Source organism: Zalophus californianus, chromosome Y (genome assembly GCF_009762305.2).
Source record: "Zalophus californianus isolate mZalCal1 chromosome Y, mZalCal1.pri.v2, whole genome shotgun sequence".
Lineage (NCBI taxonomy): Eukaryota > Metazoa > Chordata > Mammalia > Carnivora > Otariidae > Zalophus > Zalophus californianus.
The window spans coordinates 3,685,725-3,703,798 of NC_045613.1; the positions used below are offsets into that span (position 1 = coordinate 3,685,725).

Genomic DNA, 18,074 nt, shown 5'->3' on the forward strand with positions numbered 1-18,074 from the left:
CTTCGACGGGTTTCCATATGCTTGCCTCTGAGAAACCAGACTGTGGAGAATGCCGCTTACCAGCAACATGTAGTTTCTGGAGATAAAAAAATTTGGGCACAGATGTGGAAGACCAGACTAAGGGGCATGTCCCTGTCAGGGAGAAACGAGTACGTGGATACGGCCACTTTCCTGAACAACACGTTACCTCAAGCGAGAAACTTCCTAGCTTATATTGGTTAGAAGTACCAGGAAAATGCCATTACCTCCTCTCTAAGAGAAACAAGACTGTGGGGAATGCCACATTCCACTAACATCTTGTCTCCAGAAGAGAAAAGCGATTTCCAATCCAAGTGCGGGAATCTAGGAGAGGGTCCATGGCCTTATACTTAGAAACGAGGCTGGGGATATGCACCATTCAGAGAACCACAAGTCTCTCAAACAAGAAGTATTTCTGCAGGTATGTGTTGAAGCCTCGGAAACATGCCGCATCCGTCCCTTTGTGAATCGAGTCTCTGGGCAATGGAACTTTCCCCTAAGAGGAAGTTTGCTGCAGCGAGAATCTTCCGAGCATGTTTGTCTAGAGGCATGGGCAAAGTGTCATGCCATTCGCCCAAAGAAACATGGCTGCGAATAAAGCAAGTTTCAGTGAGGAACATCACACTTCCAAACAAATCCCTTTGAACAGATCCATGTGTTTTAACATGAGGAAATACCACATCCTTCGCTTAGACGAAGAATGATGTGGAGCAGTCCATTTCAGCAACATCGTAGTTTATCAAGCCAGAAACTTCCAAGCCTCTGTGTGTGGAAAGATCATGATAGGGCCATATAATTTCCTGGGAGATCCCAGATGATGGAGGAACCCGGTGTCCACTCATATCTTGTTTTCACAAGAGAAAAGCCATTTCTCATAGTTGTGTGGAAGTATAGGGAAGGGGGCTTGTCCTTACGACGAGAAACAGGACTGTGGAGAGTGCAACATTCAGAGCACCACAAATGTCGGAGATGGCGACTTTCATGAACAACACGTTACCTCAAGCAAGAAGCTTCCTAGCCTATATTGGTTAGAAGTACCAGGATAATGCCATAACCTCCTCACTGAGAAATAAGACTGTGGGGAATGCCTCTAGTGAGAAGCCTTGTTGCACATATGACTTGTAGCATCTGAAAGTTCCCTACCCTTCCCTCAGTGAAAACAGTCTTTTTTTAATTCAACCTTTAAATAACCTCTTGCTTCCTGAAGACAAAAGGCTTTTCCAAGGCAAGTGGGGGATCATGAGGACATATCTATACACGAAACTGAAAAACAAGATGTGGGGAATGGAAATCTTCACAGTCATCTGGATGTCGGAAGATAGAACCATCTTCAAATCTGTGTGTGGAAGCATAGGCAAGGGGCTAGGACCCTATGCTTAGAAACAAGTCTGTGGAGAATAGAATGTTCAGTGCACCACATATCATCCCAGAGAGGTCTTCTAGCATGGATGTGTGTGAGCCTCAGGATAGTTTAATCTCCTTCCCTCTGAGATACAAACATGTGGATTATGCCACTTAGAGAGAACATCTTGTTTCCAGGGTTCAGAGGGATTTCCAGGATATGCGCAGAAGGACTGGTGAGATGCAACCCCCTCTGTTGTAGTAACAATTCTGTGGGCCACAGAAACTCCAGGAAACACAAGTACCTTCAAATGAGAAGCTTTTTATATATATCTAGAAGCCTCAGTACATGGCATATTTCCTTGTGGGAGACAAGATTGGTTGGAATGTGATTTCCACTAGCATCGAGTTTCCAGAAGAGAAAATCTATATCCAGTATATGAGTGGAAACCAAGTGTACTGAAGGGTCATGTCCTGACACTTGGAGACAAGTGTGTGGTACATGCACCATTGAGTGAACCACAAGTTTCTTGAGTGAGAAGCATTCTAGCATGTCTGTGCTGCGGCTATGGAAACATATCTGACCCTTCCCTCTGTGAATACTGTCTGTGGGGAATGTAAATTCCCCCCCACCCAAGGAAGTTAGTCCTGGTGAAAGCTCTCTAGCATGTTGGTCTGGAGGCAAGCGGAAAGTGCCACAAATCCTTGGCTCAAGAAAAAATCTCTGAAGAAAGCAATCTTCACTGAAGGACATGACACTTCACACCAAATCCCTTCCAAAAAATATATGTTTTGTAACATTAGGAAAGTGCTGTATCCTGGAGAAAGAATTCCATTGAGAGTGCAATTACTGCCACACCGTGGGTTTTCAAAGGAGCAGCTTCCTACCGTATGTATGTGGAAGCATCGTGAGAGGGCAATAATCTTGCCTTGAGAAACAAGCCGTTGCAGAATGCCACGTCCCACGCATGTCACTTTTATAGGTTAAGAATGTGATTTCCAATATCTGGAAGTCTCAGGAGTGGGCAACATCCTTATGCTTCGAGACAAGTCTGTAAAACATGCACTGTTTAGAGAACCACCACTTTCTCAAGTGAGAAGCATTCTACCATGTAGGTGCTGAAGCTTGAGAAACATGTTGTCTCCTTCCCTCTGTGATTACAGTCTCTGGGGAATGTAACTTTCTCCTCAGAGGAGGCTTGGTTCAGTGAGAAGCTTTCTGGCATGTTTATATAGAGGTACGGGGATGTGTGGTAGCAATTAGGAATGTGCACTGTCCATGGCCTGGAGAAAAAATTCTGTGACGAATTCATATTCAGCCCCAATGAGCTTTTCCAAGCAAGAAGGTTCCTAGCCTAAATTCGTGGAAGCATCACTGTAATGCCACATCGTTCCCTCTGAGAAACAAGATGGTGGAGAATGCCACGTCCCACGAACATCTTCTTTCCAGAAGGGACAAGCGATATCTATCATATGTGACAAAGTACAGAGATGGTGGTTTGTCCCGGTTCTTAGAAACAAATCTGTTGTGATTTCCCCTTTCAGAGTCCCACCAGTGTCCCTAGCGAGAAGCCTTCTAACAGGTATGTGTGTAGGCATCTGGAGGGTGATGTATCCATCCCGCAGTGAAAACACTCTGTTTAGAACAACATTCCAGGAATCTCTTGCTTACAGAATGTCCTGTTTTTTTCCCATGTGTTGTGTCATCCTGAGGAGTCTGGCTGATGGGAACTCTGAGAAACAAGACTGCAGCAAATGGAAACTTTCCCTGCCACCTGAATATCAGAAGATGGAACAAATTTCACATCTATGTGAGCAAGTTGAGGCAAGGGACCTTGACCTGATGCTCATAAATGCGTCTGTGTGAAATACAACTTGGAGCAAACAACCAATTTCTTCACGTGAGAAGCCCTGTAGCATGTATGTGTTCAAGCATCAGGAGATGGCCCTCTCCTTTCCTCAGAGAAACAATCCTGTGGAGTATGCCACATAGAGTTACCATCTTTTCTCAAGAGTTTTCAACCATTTCCACTATCGGTCTAGAAGGAGATACAAAGGGCAACTTGCTGATATTGGAGTCACCAGGATGTGGAGGAAGCAGCTGCCAGGAAACACATGTTCTCCCCAACGAAACGCTGTCTAACACAAAGGTTTGGAAGGGTCCGGATGTGCAGTATATTTCCTTTTGAGAAATCAGACATCACAGAAAGCAACTTTCCATGAACATCTTGTTTCCAGGAGAGAAATTCGATTTCCAGTAACTATGCAGAAGTCTAGGGAAGGGGCAAGGTCCTTAGGCTTAGAAAAGAATCTGTGGAGCAGGCACCTTTCGGAGAACATCAAGTTTCTCAAGGGGAAACATTTTAGCTTGAACGTACGAAGCTTGCAAAACATGCTCTATCCCTCTTCTTTGAAGAAGTCTCTGGGGAATGCATCTTTCCCCTCAGAGGAAGTTTGTTCCTGACCCTTCAGGAAGGGAGGTGAGAAGGATTCTAGGATCTTTGAATAGAGGCAAGGGAAAGTCCCTTACACTTAGTTGAGAGCAAGAAGTCTGTGAATAAAGCAAGTTTCAGTGTAGAACATGACACTTCAAAACAAGCCCCTTCTAACAGATGTATGTGTTCTAGCATTAGGATAGTGCAGTGTCCTGTGCTTGGAGAAAGACTTCTATGGAGAATGCAGTTACAGCGACACTGTGTATGTTCAAACGAGGAGTTTCCGAGCCTACATGTGTGGAGGCATCCTGAGAGTGCCCCAGGCTTCCCTCTGAGGAAAAAGACTGTGAAGAAAGCTACTGTCCACTAAACCTTGACTCCAGAAGAGAAAAGCGATGTCTCCTAGAGGTGTGGAAGTATAGGGAAGGTGGTTTCTCCTTAGCATAGAATCCAGATTGTGGAGACGGCATCTTTCATAGCTGCACAAGTGTCTCTACTGAGAAGCCTTCTAGCACGTATGTGTGGCAGCATCAGGAAGGTGTCCTCTAGTTCCGCTTAATGACTTATATGCCCTAATAAGGAGGCATAGCTTGTTGGGCTGGATTTTTAAAAACTCTAATTTTTTTAAAATTTAAAAAAACCCTAAGCCTGAAAGTAATACGTATTAAATAAGGAAACAAAGGGGGCATCTGGGTCGCTTAGTGGGTTAAACATCTGCCTTCCACTCAGGTCATGATCTCAGGGTCCTGGGATTGAGCCCGCATCAGGCTCCCTGTTCGGTGAGGAACCTGCTTCTTCCTCTGCGTCTGTCTCCCCCACCTTGTGCTCTTTCTCTCTCAAATAAATGAATGAAAACCTTCAAAAAATAAAAAAGTAAGTAAGAAAAATATAATAAGTAAAGATGAATTAATAAAACACAGGTAAAGGGACGGGAAAAAGTCATTAAAGTACTAGTGATAAATGAGCTCGGTGGTTATATTAATATAAAAGTAGATTTCAGGCAAAAAAACGGGATAACAGAGATCACTTCCTCATGATAAATGATCAACTGATGTTCCAAAGGAAGTTGTGAAATCAGACTTTCTGGGTTAGAAATGCTGCTAACACCAGTGAATGAAATTCTGAGGAGATATTTAGTAATTGTGAGTAACTTCTGGGACTGGTCAGATAGATATACCCAAATAAAAAATGGACAATTTTTTTTTTACAATTTTGTTTATTGGACAGAGAGAGACACAGGGAGAGAGGGAATACAATCAGGGGCAGGGGGAGAGGTAGAAGGAGGCTTCCCACTGAGCAGAGAGCGCGATTTGGGCTCCATCCCAGGACGCTGAGACCATGACCTCAGCTGATGGCAGACGCTTAATGACTGAGCCACCAAGGCACCCCACAAATGGACTAAATTCCTTATTAGCAGACCTGATCTATAAGAAATAGGAAAGGAAGTTATTTTCATAATGGTTGGATCAAAAGGATAACATACACAATAATTGTAATTTCTCAAAATAGAGGCAGTGTATTTCTTAAAAGGACAAGATAGAAATTATACTATAGCACTTATATGTACAGAAGAGAGAAGAGGATAAAACATTCATATCTAACTATGAAGTATGTGTAAATATGGAGATATGAAATAGTCATTTGCAGATGATTTCACCACTCACAAAACACATGATGTCAAAAACACATTCTTCTGAAATAATGTAAGCTAAAGATACAATGTTAGAAAATAAAGATATTATTTTAAATAATTTTTAAATCCAGAGTGAATCCATGAATAAGAAAAAAAGAGGAGGAGAGGAAATAGAGAAGAGAAGTTGAATAGAGGGAGATCTAAGATATTACAAAAGGAGAGGAAATGCATAAAGAAAGACATGACTATGGGCGCCTGGGTGGCTCAGATGGTTAAGCGTCTGCCTTCGGCTCAGGTCATGATCCCAGGGTCCTGGGATCGAGTCCCGCATCGGGCTCCCTGCTCCTTGGAAGCCTGCTTCTCCCTCTGCTTCTCTCTCTCCCTCTCTCTCTCTCCTCCTCTGTCTCTCATGAATAAATAAATAAAATATTAAAAAAAAAAGACATGACTAAATAACTAGAGACAATGTAGCTTAAGGGAAGAAGGAAATCAATAGTATATGAAATGAATACCATTATCTCCCCAGGAATCCATAAATCAAATGTATACATATTAAAGGTCATACCTTTCTCACAGCCCAGCCCAATCCCCTCCTCTTTACTCAGAACATGTAAGAAGACCTGTAAAGTTTATTTTTAGAAAATACCTGTGAAAACATTTACGTACACTAAATCCTCAGAGTTTAAAAGTAGGTCTCTGGCAGTCTAAAATTTTAATGTGTAAAGTTAAAGAGAAGAGTCACAGAGTGAGGGAATTCAGGTGTACATGGGTGCACTTTTTTAAATTTCACATGGCCTCTGCTGCAAAACATCTGACTAACTCAAAATACACTGCCGTTCTGCCACTTGGTTGAGATTTATTTATTTATTTTATTTATTTTGAATTTCTTTGTTATGTGATGTTACCATACGGTTGAGGTTTAGCTTAAAAAATTAAACAGTTCATCATTCTACTAATTAGGAACTTCAGAATTTGTAATACATTAACCATTGTCCAACCTGAGATTGCTCATCAGCATATTCTCTTCTCATATAAAATAAGTTGAAAGAGTCTCTACCTTCAAGCCTCCAGAAAAACAAACCCTAAAGTCACCAGATTTATGACAGATACAAGTATTGCGAAATATCTGGGTTTAGGCAGAGAATGGGATAGGTAGAAGCAGCTGAAAAAGAGATGTTGGAGCTGCTCCTTATTTGCTGTCCTATACATTTGGAGCATGTTCAAAGCATAAGGGATTTTATGTTCAACCTGAAATCACTTAGGACTCCTACTGAAATGAAGGGCTTTACTCACCTACCTTGAACATGACCGTTCTTCTCTCCTACTTCATTTTGCAAACTTAACTTTCTCTGATCTGCCTGTTCCTTTTCATGTAGCCTCCATGTTCATTATAACACATCCTGGAGGAATATAATTAAAAACAAAACCTGCATCCATTCTATAAAACCTCTTCAGAAAGACAGAAGAGAAAGAAAAGGGTTTTGTTATAGAGTAAGCACTAACCAGAGAGAATGTAAGGTGCATCACCTTCTAAGAGATAAAAAATCGTAAAGACAGAAATCTTATTCTATATAACTAAGAAGATACAACCTATTCTATTCATATTTTCCAGATAAAATAGCTCATTTCTTTTATCTTTATGGAGGTAAGGTTTAAAATTTAAAGTCAAATGACATTTGAATTAGGCCATCTTTCCCTAAATCACCAAACACTTCTTTCTCCCTACTTGATGAAACTTTTCTACCTTTAATATGATTTCTGCTTTCTGTTCCTCCATTAACTCGTTGTTTTCTCTACATATACACCCCGTTGTTTGTAGCCATAGACAATCACTAGGCCCCACAAAAACCTGCATGTGGAAAATTAAGGAAAACCCTAGAATATAAATACACATCTTTACAATTTTGCAAAAAATAATATGTTTGAATGAAATAATTGTAAAAATTCATGAACATGCATCTGGAGGGTGTATCTATTTTTTTAAGATTTATTTTATTTATTTACTTATTTATTTGAGAGGGCGAGTTTGCACAATTGGTGAAGAGGGGAAGAGGGGGAGGGACATAATCCCAAGCCAACTCACAGCTGTGTGTGGAGCCTGACTTGGGACTTGATTTCATGATCCTGACCTGACATCATGACCTGAGCTAAAACCAAGAGTTGGATGCTTAACCAATAAAGCCACCCTGGAGGGATATCTTTTTATCTTCATGAAATATTTACTGATGTGAAAATGTTTATTACATATTGTTAATACATAAAATTCTGGGTTTAAAAAGTGCATTAAACTAAGACATTCTTCTGATATTGGTACCGCTTTCTGAGGCATGATAAAATATGGCAGTTGTAAAAATACTTTATTTCTTCTACACATATTGAAAAGACAAAGCAGTCACAATATTATACCATGATCCTACAGAAATTCTTCCTGTAGGTGGAGTATGTTTATTGCTAGACACAAAAGGAACATTTTACTCAAAATTAAATTGCCTTACAAATGTAAATTCTTTTTGTAGGGCACAAAGTTTACACCACATAATCTTTTTTAATAAATATGTTGGCTTTTGCAATAAAAGCAATTTCCCCAAGAGACACATAGAAATAGATTTTATTTATAACACTGTCATGTTATTTTTTATCTCTGACTCTTTAGGATCTCATTCATGGTAGATCTCTTGACATCTCTTAAAATCTTTTCCTTCCTGATGATCTAACAATTATTTACAGATATACCAAACAAAATCATATTTATTCCACTAATATGACGATGAAATGTATTTGATACTTTTTAACACAGAATACATATGTAAGGGAAACAGATAAGTTAACTTTATATTCAGAAACCTAATTAAAATTTTTTAGTGTAGTAAAAACAGATTCAGACTCCTGTAGAAAATTACCTAATTCTTAAATATTTTCAATATCTTAAGAAAAAATCCTTCAAACAGACTTCCTGTTCCCCTCTGACCTGGCCCAGGGCAACCAATAACTTGTGGTTTCAGTGACTTTCTTTATATACAGGTTACACAGATTTAAGTTACAAATCGTCAGGGCTTTTTAAAACTTTTGTTTTACTCAATTTTTTTGCAGTTTTCATTTACCAGGTTTTATGTTATTGGCACCAACCTAGTAACAGTGTGTTTAGAAGAAGGAAATGATTTTATATCAGGGGCTAAATATAATTATGTATTTATTTCTTTAAAAAATTTGTAAAAAGGAGATTTTGTACATCCTATTTTTTTGGTCCTGTCTGACATAATTTTATTTTAAATCTTTATTTTAACTGAATGAACTTCAAAATAAACACTTGGGCTTTAATTATGAGGAAACAGCCATCTTGTGATGTCACAACTACTCAGGTGGTGGAGCATTGTGATGGTCTGGGTAGTCTATCTGCGTAGGCCAGCCAAAGTGGCATTTGAAGCTGCAGTGTTCAAAACTATGCAGATCAGAAACGTAGCTGAAGGAAAACTTATTTGAGATGACACATGTTCTTCAGAAATTCAAGATGATTCTCCTAAAGATGGAACGACTGGTTCCGCAGCCTGAATTAGCGCTCCTTTGTGTGTTCACACATTCACTGGAGATGTGGACATAAGATCTAAGATTGAAGAAAATGATTTCAGGCCTTGTCAGGAGGATCCTTGATAAAAAGACCACGTTACACATTCTGTGTCTCTGAACCAGATAAAGATAATGATTTTCTTTCTCTGACCTTTGTCAGGAAGTTTGGAAAATTGTTGAAATTGATCAATTCAAGTCAATTCGGTGGGATGAGAAGGGAGCTTCTATAATGATTGATGGGGAAGTCTTTAAGAAAGAAGTTTTGGAGAGGTTCCTTTCAGAATATTAGAAGCTGGAAGTATGAAGAGTCTAGTTCGCCAGCTTAATCTTTATGGATTTAGTAAAATGCGACAGAGTTTTCAAAGTTCTCTTTCTCTGGATGAATTTCTAGCAAAGGAAAAATAAGTTTCTGTTTTAAGAAAGGTATTCAAAAATGTTATGATTTATATACAGAAGGTATAAGATTTTACCTTGTATGGCAGTAAATAGGTTCCTATGTATAGGCTAAAGTCAGATTTTTAAATTTTGAATATTTTTTCAAAAATTGAGGCCATCTTAGGCATGGAATATTCAGGGTTATAAGAAATTTTGATAGTATCTTTGACCCTTACCAATGAACTTCAAATTAAGTAAGGTCCTGAAGCCCCTTAAAGTGCTATTCACTGTTATTTTTAAATATATAACACATTTTCACGAACTGGATTTAACCGATTGTTTCCAGTAAGTAAATTTTTAAAAATACTAATATACTAAATATATTATTTGATGACTTTGTGTGATGAAACTAAAGTCAGATTTATAGATTATCTTCTCTTATATCCTAGTTGGAAATGTCTCTTAGTAACTTTCTCCTTTGGTTTCAGTTACAGTAATATCATAATCCATATTTTAAATGAGGCGGCCTCCAACTTTTAGTAAGAATGAAGAGTCGGGGTTAAAAATTCTTTTACAGTTTCATTAGTTCAAGATTTCAACAAGCAACCGTTCAGAGCAGGGGATAATGTGGAAAGTCCTAATTCTGGTTTTGTTGTTGAAACTAGTGGAGAAAGTGTACGTTCAAAGTCCACGAATGTAAATGTGCCTGTAATAAGGAAAACTTCTCCCAGCCAGGGAATTGTTACTACAAGGCCCCAGTGAGAAGTGATTTTTCTCCTGCATCAGCAATGTCAGATATACCATCGGAACAAATTGGAATGGAGCAACATGCTATTTTAAACCAGTTGACCACTTTTCACATGCACTCACATAGCAGCTACACTCGAGCAAATGGCCACATTGTGAATTTTGTTACAACTACAACTTGTACATCTCAGTATCGTATCATATCACCCTTAGAGTGCACTTATTTGGGAATGATGGTGGAGCCTTCCACTTTTCCAAATAGATATGAGGATTTGTCAGCCAGTGAGGCTCGTTTTTCTAAACTGCATGCGGTGGGCAACCCACGGTGCACAATGCCAATGATAGGTGATACTTCTGCTGCCTCACTTTCAAGGTCAACTCCTCAACCATCTCCATTGTATGAACATCCTCCTAATTACAACAGATCTGTCAAAGGACTGTCATTATGCAAGATAACAAAGGTTATCATTTGTTGGCAATTGACCACATATTGGCAATTCTCTTACTTGAACAATAAATGTGCATGTTCATCTTTATGGTTTCATTATGTTTATTTTTTGAAATATTTCAGGGTAAAAATCTTGATTTTCTTCATTTATTTTTTTGTGATTTGGCAAGAAGGGTTGACATACATCCTAAAGAAATTTTATGTATTTAAAAAGAATGGGAGGAAAGGGAAAGAAGCATTTGGAGTTAAGTTAAGTTTTACTATTAGATGCTGGGGTGTGGACCTATTTTTTATTGATTTTGAGAGGGGTTCTCTGTGCTTCCTGGATTTTGATGCCTGTTTACTTCCCCACATTAGGGAAGTTCTCTGCTATAATTTGCTGCAATATACCTTCTGTCCCTCTCTCTCTTTCTTCTTCTTCTCGGATTCCAATTACTCTAATGTTGTTTTGTCTTCTCGTATCAATTGTCTCTCAAGTTCTGCCCTCGTGATCCAGTAGTTTATCTCTTTTTCTCAGCCTCTTTATTTTCCATCGTTTGGTCTCCTATATCGCTGATTCTCTCTTCTCCCTCATTTATCCTAGGAGTTAGTGCCCCCATTTTTAATTGCACCTCTTTAAAAGACTTTTGGATTTCGACTTGGTTAGATTTCAGTTATTTTATTTCTCCTGAAAAGGATTCTCTAATAACTTCCATGTTTTTTGCAAGCCCAGCTAGTATCTTTAAAATCATGATTCTGAACTCTAGGTCTGACATCAGTCCTAATGTCCATATTGAGTAGGTCCCAGGCAGACGGTACTACCTCTTTTTCTTTTTCTTGAGATGATTTTTTCTTCTTATCATTTTGTCCAGAGAATAAATGAATGAGAAAACAAAATACTAAGAGGTTTAGAATGTCTCCAGAAAATATACTCTAAACAAATCAGAAAAGACACGAAACCAGGGGAAAAGAAAGAGAAAGAAGGAAAAGAGGAAAAGGAAAATAAAGTAAAAGATAAAAACAAACAAAAACAGAACAACAACAAAAAAAGAGAATATGATCAAATATGGGCATGCTGGTGCAGAGATCAGTGCCACACATTAGATTCTGGGTGAATTTTTGTCTGTTAGAAGAAAGTACCTCCTAAAATTTTAAGGAAAGAAGGACTTAAATATGTATAAATTAAGGTTTGCTACAATGAAGGAATGGAATATGATTGTTAAGATGAAAAATATAAAAATATTTGAAAAAGGAATTGATAAGAAGGTGTTTGAAAAAACAAAAAATAGGATTAAAAAAAGTAAAGAAAAAATAAAGGGGAGAGAATACGATCAGGCACGAGACTAGAACAAAGCCATACACTAGAGATTTAGGGTATATTTTGATATGTTAGAAGAAACTGTATCTCAAAATTTTAAAGAGAGAACAACTTATATATACATGCCAAAAATAAATGTAACTACTATGAAGGGATAGAATATGACTCTAAAAAGGAAAAATAATTTTCTTTTTTAAACGGGATTGATAATAAGTTGGTTGAAAAAGGGAAAAAAGAGCAATTGAAAAAACAGTTAAAAAATTAAATTTGGAAGACTAATGAATCATGGTAAAAAATCATTGAATTCTATGTGCAGTATTCCCCTAGTACTGGAGTTCTCCCATTCTTATTAATTGGTTAACTTGGTCTTGGCTGGCTGTTCGTGCTGATATTCTGGGGGAGGGGCCTGTTGCCGTGCTTCCCAGATGTCTTTGCTGGAGGCGGAATTGCTCACCCAGCCTGGGACTGTGTGTTTCTATCTCTGGCACCCAATGCCATGTGGAGTCTCTAAACTCAGCAGATATCTGAGGTGCGCTCTCACGCCATTTCTCCCGGGGAAGGAAGGGTAGTCTCCCATGATCTGTCACTTTTTGGGTCCCTGATGGAGGAGCAGTGGCCTGAATATCTCCAATCACAGTTTATGGCAACCCCAAGTTGAGAGCCCACACCTCAGCTCCGTCTATGCAGCCGGCTTCCCCGCGCTGATACCCAGGAGCTCTGCTGCACTCAGGCACCCACAGTATTTCTGTGACACAGAGGATCCTGAGACCACAATGTCCTGCGAGGTTTCCACCCCCAGCTTAGCCACTGGAGTGACGACCCTCAGCAGAAAAGATTTCTTAAACGTTCTAATTTTGTGCTCCATGGCTCTATCATTTGCCAGAAGTGGCCGACGGAGGCCCCCTCCCCTGCTGTCCTCCTCCCATATATCGCCTCAGATTCACTTCTCCACACATCCTACCCTTCAAAAAGTGGTCGCTTTTCTGTTCAGAGAGTTGTAGCTATTCTCTTCTTCTATCTCCTGTTGAGTTCGTAGGTGTTCAGAATGGTTTGATCCCTATCCAGCTGAATTCCTGAGACCAGACATAAGCCAGGTCTCCTACTCCTCCACCATCTTGCTCCCTTCCACTTCATTCATGTACGTTTAAAGTGATTGATGAGTAGGAATTTTCTGCTGCCATTTGCTATTTCTTTTCCATATGTTGTATATATTTTCTTTATTAATATATCTATTACTACCTTCCTTTGTAACTCATGGATTGTTTTGTCATTTCCACTTCTGTGCATTTTAAAGTTATTTTTATTTGATATATTAAGGATTACATATATCATCTTGAATATAAAAATTTATTATAATTTATTATCAACTTAGGTCAGTAGCATATAAAAATCTGTTTCTATACACCCCTGTCCCTCCTGTATTTTCGTGCACTGCATGTTTACCTATACACTTTATAAACTGCATGTTTATCAAAACACATAAGCTATATTAGTTTTGGCTTTTAAGCCATGTAGAAATGAAGAGGCATTTGAAAAATACAGTAATATTCATTTCAGAGGTACCGATGTGATTCTCCTTAATCATGTTTATTTCTTTAGGTTCCTTTCAAATATATTGTGGTATCATTTAATTTAAGGTTTCAATATTTAGCCTGGCATGTTTTAATTTAGCAGGCATGCTAGTAATGAAATTTCTCAGCTCTAGGTTTTTCTTTATTTTTTAAGCTTTTATTTAATTATTTCAGACACAGAGAGACCATGAGTGGGGACAGGCACAGGAAAGGAAAAGGGAGAGGCAGAAAGAATATGAAGCAGACCCCTAACTGAGTTGGATCCTGACACAGGTTGATTCCCACAACAAGATCATGACCTGAGTGAAAATCAAGAGTGGGACACTCAACTGACTGAGCCACCTGGCGCCCTTTCTCTCTAGTTTATATGAGAATGTTTAAATTTTTTCAAAAATTGGTTTGGCCACATATAGAACTCTTGGTTGACAGCAAGAGTTTCTCCTTTTTCCCTCTTTAAGTATATCATACCATTGTTTCTGGGTTTTATTATTTATGAAATTTCATTGTGGATGTCTGGAACACAATGAGTCACTTTTAGATTGAAGCTTGCTTGATTCAGAGGTCTTTTGCTTTTGAAATTTTAATATATTGTCTCACTGTGGATCTTTCTGATTCTATTCTGGATAAATTCCTTGAGATATTTGAACGTGTTCGTATGTTTATTTCAAAATATTTGAGAAGTTATTGGCCAAAACAACTATTATTTGTACTCCTTTTCTCTCCTCTCATTTTGGAGAGGATAATTCACTATTATTATGTGAATATTGGTTTAATTTCTAGTGTCTTAAAGGTCTTAGACTTTGTTATATTTTTTCTTCATTTTTGTTCTGCTTCTCAAGCTCAACAGTTTCAACTGATCGGTCTTTAAGTTCATTGATTCATACTTCTGCATGCTAAGTCTTCCTTAATTCTTAGAGTAAAATTTTCATTTCAGTAAGTTTATTTGTTATCTTCCAATAAAAACCCACAGAAGGGAGAAAAGTATATCCTACAAATAAATATCATTCATAATATCGAAAGGACTATTATAATTCAACTAAAATACAAATGACCGATTAAAACTTGGACAACGGACAAAGAAAATTATTTTAAGTTGCAGATGATTCTATACATAAAAAATATTAAGAAGTCAAAATAGTAGAACAAATAAGGTATTAATAATATGTTAATAATTATAATTCCTATAATTGAATATAATTAATGTATTTTGTATTTGTGGATCTTAAAAGCACAGAAGACCAATTTTACTTTTACCCACTCACGGTATTGTTTGCAATGTTAAAATGTACTCTAGTAATATATAATAAGTAAATAAAATGAGGAACCCGAAGTTATTCAAAGAATATATTACAAAATTTGAGAGAGAACACAGGTTAACTGCAACAAAAACCGCTGGCAAGCCCAAACGCAAGATTATATGCTGAGTATTTTTAGAGGGTTTAAATGCATGCTCAGTTAGGCTACAGCGTATTCAGACATATATAACAGATGCTTTTCTATCTGCTTGAGTACAGCAAATGTTTAGAACCTGGATCAACTTACTTGACTTCATAAAGGTGTTATTTCAAAACTGTATTCCATGAATTTTCTTCACTGCTCTTACCACTGATTCTTCAAATAAGCAGAGTACTGAGGGTCTCATCCCTTGAAACTATTTTTAAACACTAGTACTTTACACTGAAAGATAGGTAGAAACCTAGCAATTCCTGGTACAGTGCCTGGACATAGTCTTAATTAAAGTTAAGAGTTGAATGTACAATAGAAAAGTCTATAATTTCTTTTTCCTTGGAGAAGATGGAGGGAGAAAAAGGAGAGGTGGGGGATATGCAGTATTTAAAAGCTAAACAAGGGTGCCTCGGTCGCTCAGTTGGTTAAGCGAGTGCCTTCGGCTCAGGTCATGATCCTGGGGTCCCGGGGTCGAGTCCCACATCGGGCTCCCTGCTCAGTAGGGAGTCTGCTTCTCCCTCTGACCTTCCTCCATCTCATGCTCTCTCTCTACCTTTCTCTCTCTCTCTCAATAAATAAATAAAAATCTTTTTAAAAAAAGCGCTAAACAAGAGCAAAATGACACATAATGCCGCATAATTGTCTTTATTTTTTTGAATTGTTCTTTTTCCCTTTTTCAACCTACATCTTATCAATCCCTTTTTAAAAAAATATTTTTCATTTTTAGAGTCATAACCTATTCTTTCACAGTAGTTACCCTTAGTTTTGGCTTATATATATAAGTTGTTCTCTTTAAAATTTTGAGATTCAGTTTCTTCTAACATTTAAAAATATACGTTAAATCTCTATTGTATCTCTTTGTTCTAGCCTACTGCCTGATCACATTCTCTCTTTTTCTTCCTTTCTTGATTTTTTAATCCTCCTTCTTTTTTCGAACACCTTCTTATCAATTCCTTTTTAAAATTTTTTTATACTTTTCATCTTTAAATCATATTCCATCCTGTCATTGTATCAAACCTAATTTTGTACATTTTTAAGTCTTTATTTCCTTAAAATTTTAGGGGGTGCTTTCCTCTAAAAGACCAAAAGAAACACAAAATCTAGTGTGTGACAATGATCTATGCACCAACCTGATCATATTTGATCATATTCTGTTTTTTCTTGTTTTGTTCTGTTTTTGTTTCTTTTCATCTTTTTATTTTTTCTTCTCTTTCTTTCTTTCCCTTTCTTTTCCCTGGTTTCAGGTCTTTTCTGATTTGTTTAGAGTATATTTTCTGGGTTGTTGTTAACCTGTTAGCATTTTGTTTTCTCATTCATCTATTCTCTGGACAAAATGCCAAGATCAAAAGTTCATCTTAACAAAAAGAACAAGAGGTAGTACCGTGTGCCAGGGACCTACTCAATGTGGACATTAGTACGATGTCAGACCTAGAGTTCAGAATCATGATTTCAAAATACTAGCTGGGCTTGTAAAAAGCATGGAAGTTATTAGAGAAATGGTTTCTGGAGAAAAAAAGAGAAATAAAATCTAAACAATTAGAAATCCAAAAGGATATTAATGAGGTGCAATAAAAAAGGGGAGCACTAACTGTAAGGATAAATGAGGCAGAAGAAACAATCAGTGATATAGAAGACCAAATGATGGAAAATAAAGAGGCTGAGACAAAGAGAGATAAACAACTAATGGTTCACGAGGGCAGATTTCGAGAGATAAGTGATATGATAAGACGAAGCAACAATAGAATATTTGGGATCCCAGAAGAAGAAGAGAGAGACAGGGGCAGAAGGTATATTGAAGCAAATTATAGCAGAGAATTTCCCTAATGTGGGGAAGGATACAGGCATCAAAATTTAGGAGACACAGAGAACCCCTCTCAAAATCAATAAAAATAGGTCAATATTCCCGCATCTAACAGTAAAACTTACGAGTCTCCAAGACAAAGAGACAATCTTGAAAGCAGGTTGGGAGAAGATATATGTTACCTATAATGTAGAAACATTAGATTGGCAACAGTCTTATCCACAGAGACCTGGCAGGCCAGAAAGAACTGACATGATATCTTCACAGCACTAAACGAGAGAAATATGCAGCCAAGAATACTATACCGTACTAGGCTGTCATTGATAATAGAAGGAGAGATAAAAAGCTTCCAGGAGAAACAAAAACTAAAGAAATTTGCAAACATGAAACCAGTCCTACAAGAAATATTGAAAGGGGTCCTCTAAGCAAAGAGATAGCCTAAAAGCAGCATAGACCAGAAAGGAACACAGACTGTATACAGTAACATTCACATTACAGGCAATACAATGGCCCTAAATTCATCTCTTTCAATAGTTACCCTGAATGTAAATGGGGTAAATGCCCCAATCAAAAGACACAGGCTATCAGACTGGATTAAAAAACAAGACCCATTGATATGCTGTCAACAAGAGACTCATTTTAGACACAAAGACACCGCCACATTGAAACTGCGGGGGTGGAAAACCAGTGACAGTGCTGATGGACACCACAAGAAAGGTGGGGTGGCAAACCTTATATCACACAAATTAGATTTTATACCAAAGACTTTAATAAGATATGAGGAAGGACAATATATTCTACATAAAGGGTCTATCCAACAAGAAGATCTAAGAATTGTAAATTTCTGAGCCCCTAACATGGGAGCAGCCAATTATATAAGGCAATTAATAACAAAAGCAGAGAAACACATTGACAACAACACAATAATAGTTGGGGACTATAACACTCCCCTGACTGAAATGGACAATCATCTAAGCAAAAGATCAACAAGGAAATTAAGACTTTAAATGACACACTGGACCAAATGGACTTCACAGACATTTTCAGAACATTCCATCCCAAAGCAACGGAATACACATTCCTCTCTAGTGCCCATGGAACATTCTCCAGAATAGATCCCATCCTAGGTCACAAATCAGGGCTCAACCAGTACCACAAGACTGCCGTTATTCCCTGCATATTTTCAGAACAAATGCTTTGAAACTAGAACTCAATCACAAGAGGAAAGTCGGAAAGAACTCAAATACATGAAGGCTAAAGTGCATCCTACTGAAGAATGAATGGGTCAACCAGGAAATTAAAGAAGAATTAAAAAAATTCATGGGAACAAATGAAATTGAAAACACAACTGTTCAAAATCTTTGGGATGCAGCAAAGGCAGTCCTGAGAGGAAAGTAT

General features: G+C 37.8%; 1 pseudogene; it reads left to right on the forward strand.

Moving 5' to 3' along the window:
* The first annotated feature begins 987 nt into the window (after nt 1–987).
* On the forward strand, nt 988–15,754 carry LOC118356661 (annotated as a pseudogene).
* Nucleotides 15,755–18,074: the final 2,320 nt, after the last annotated feature.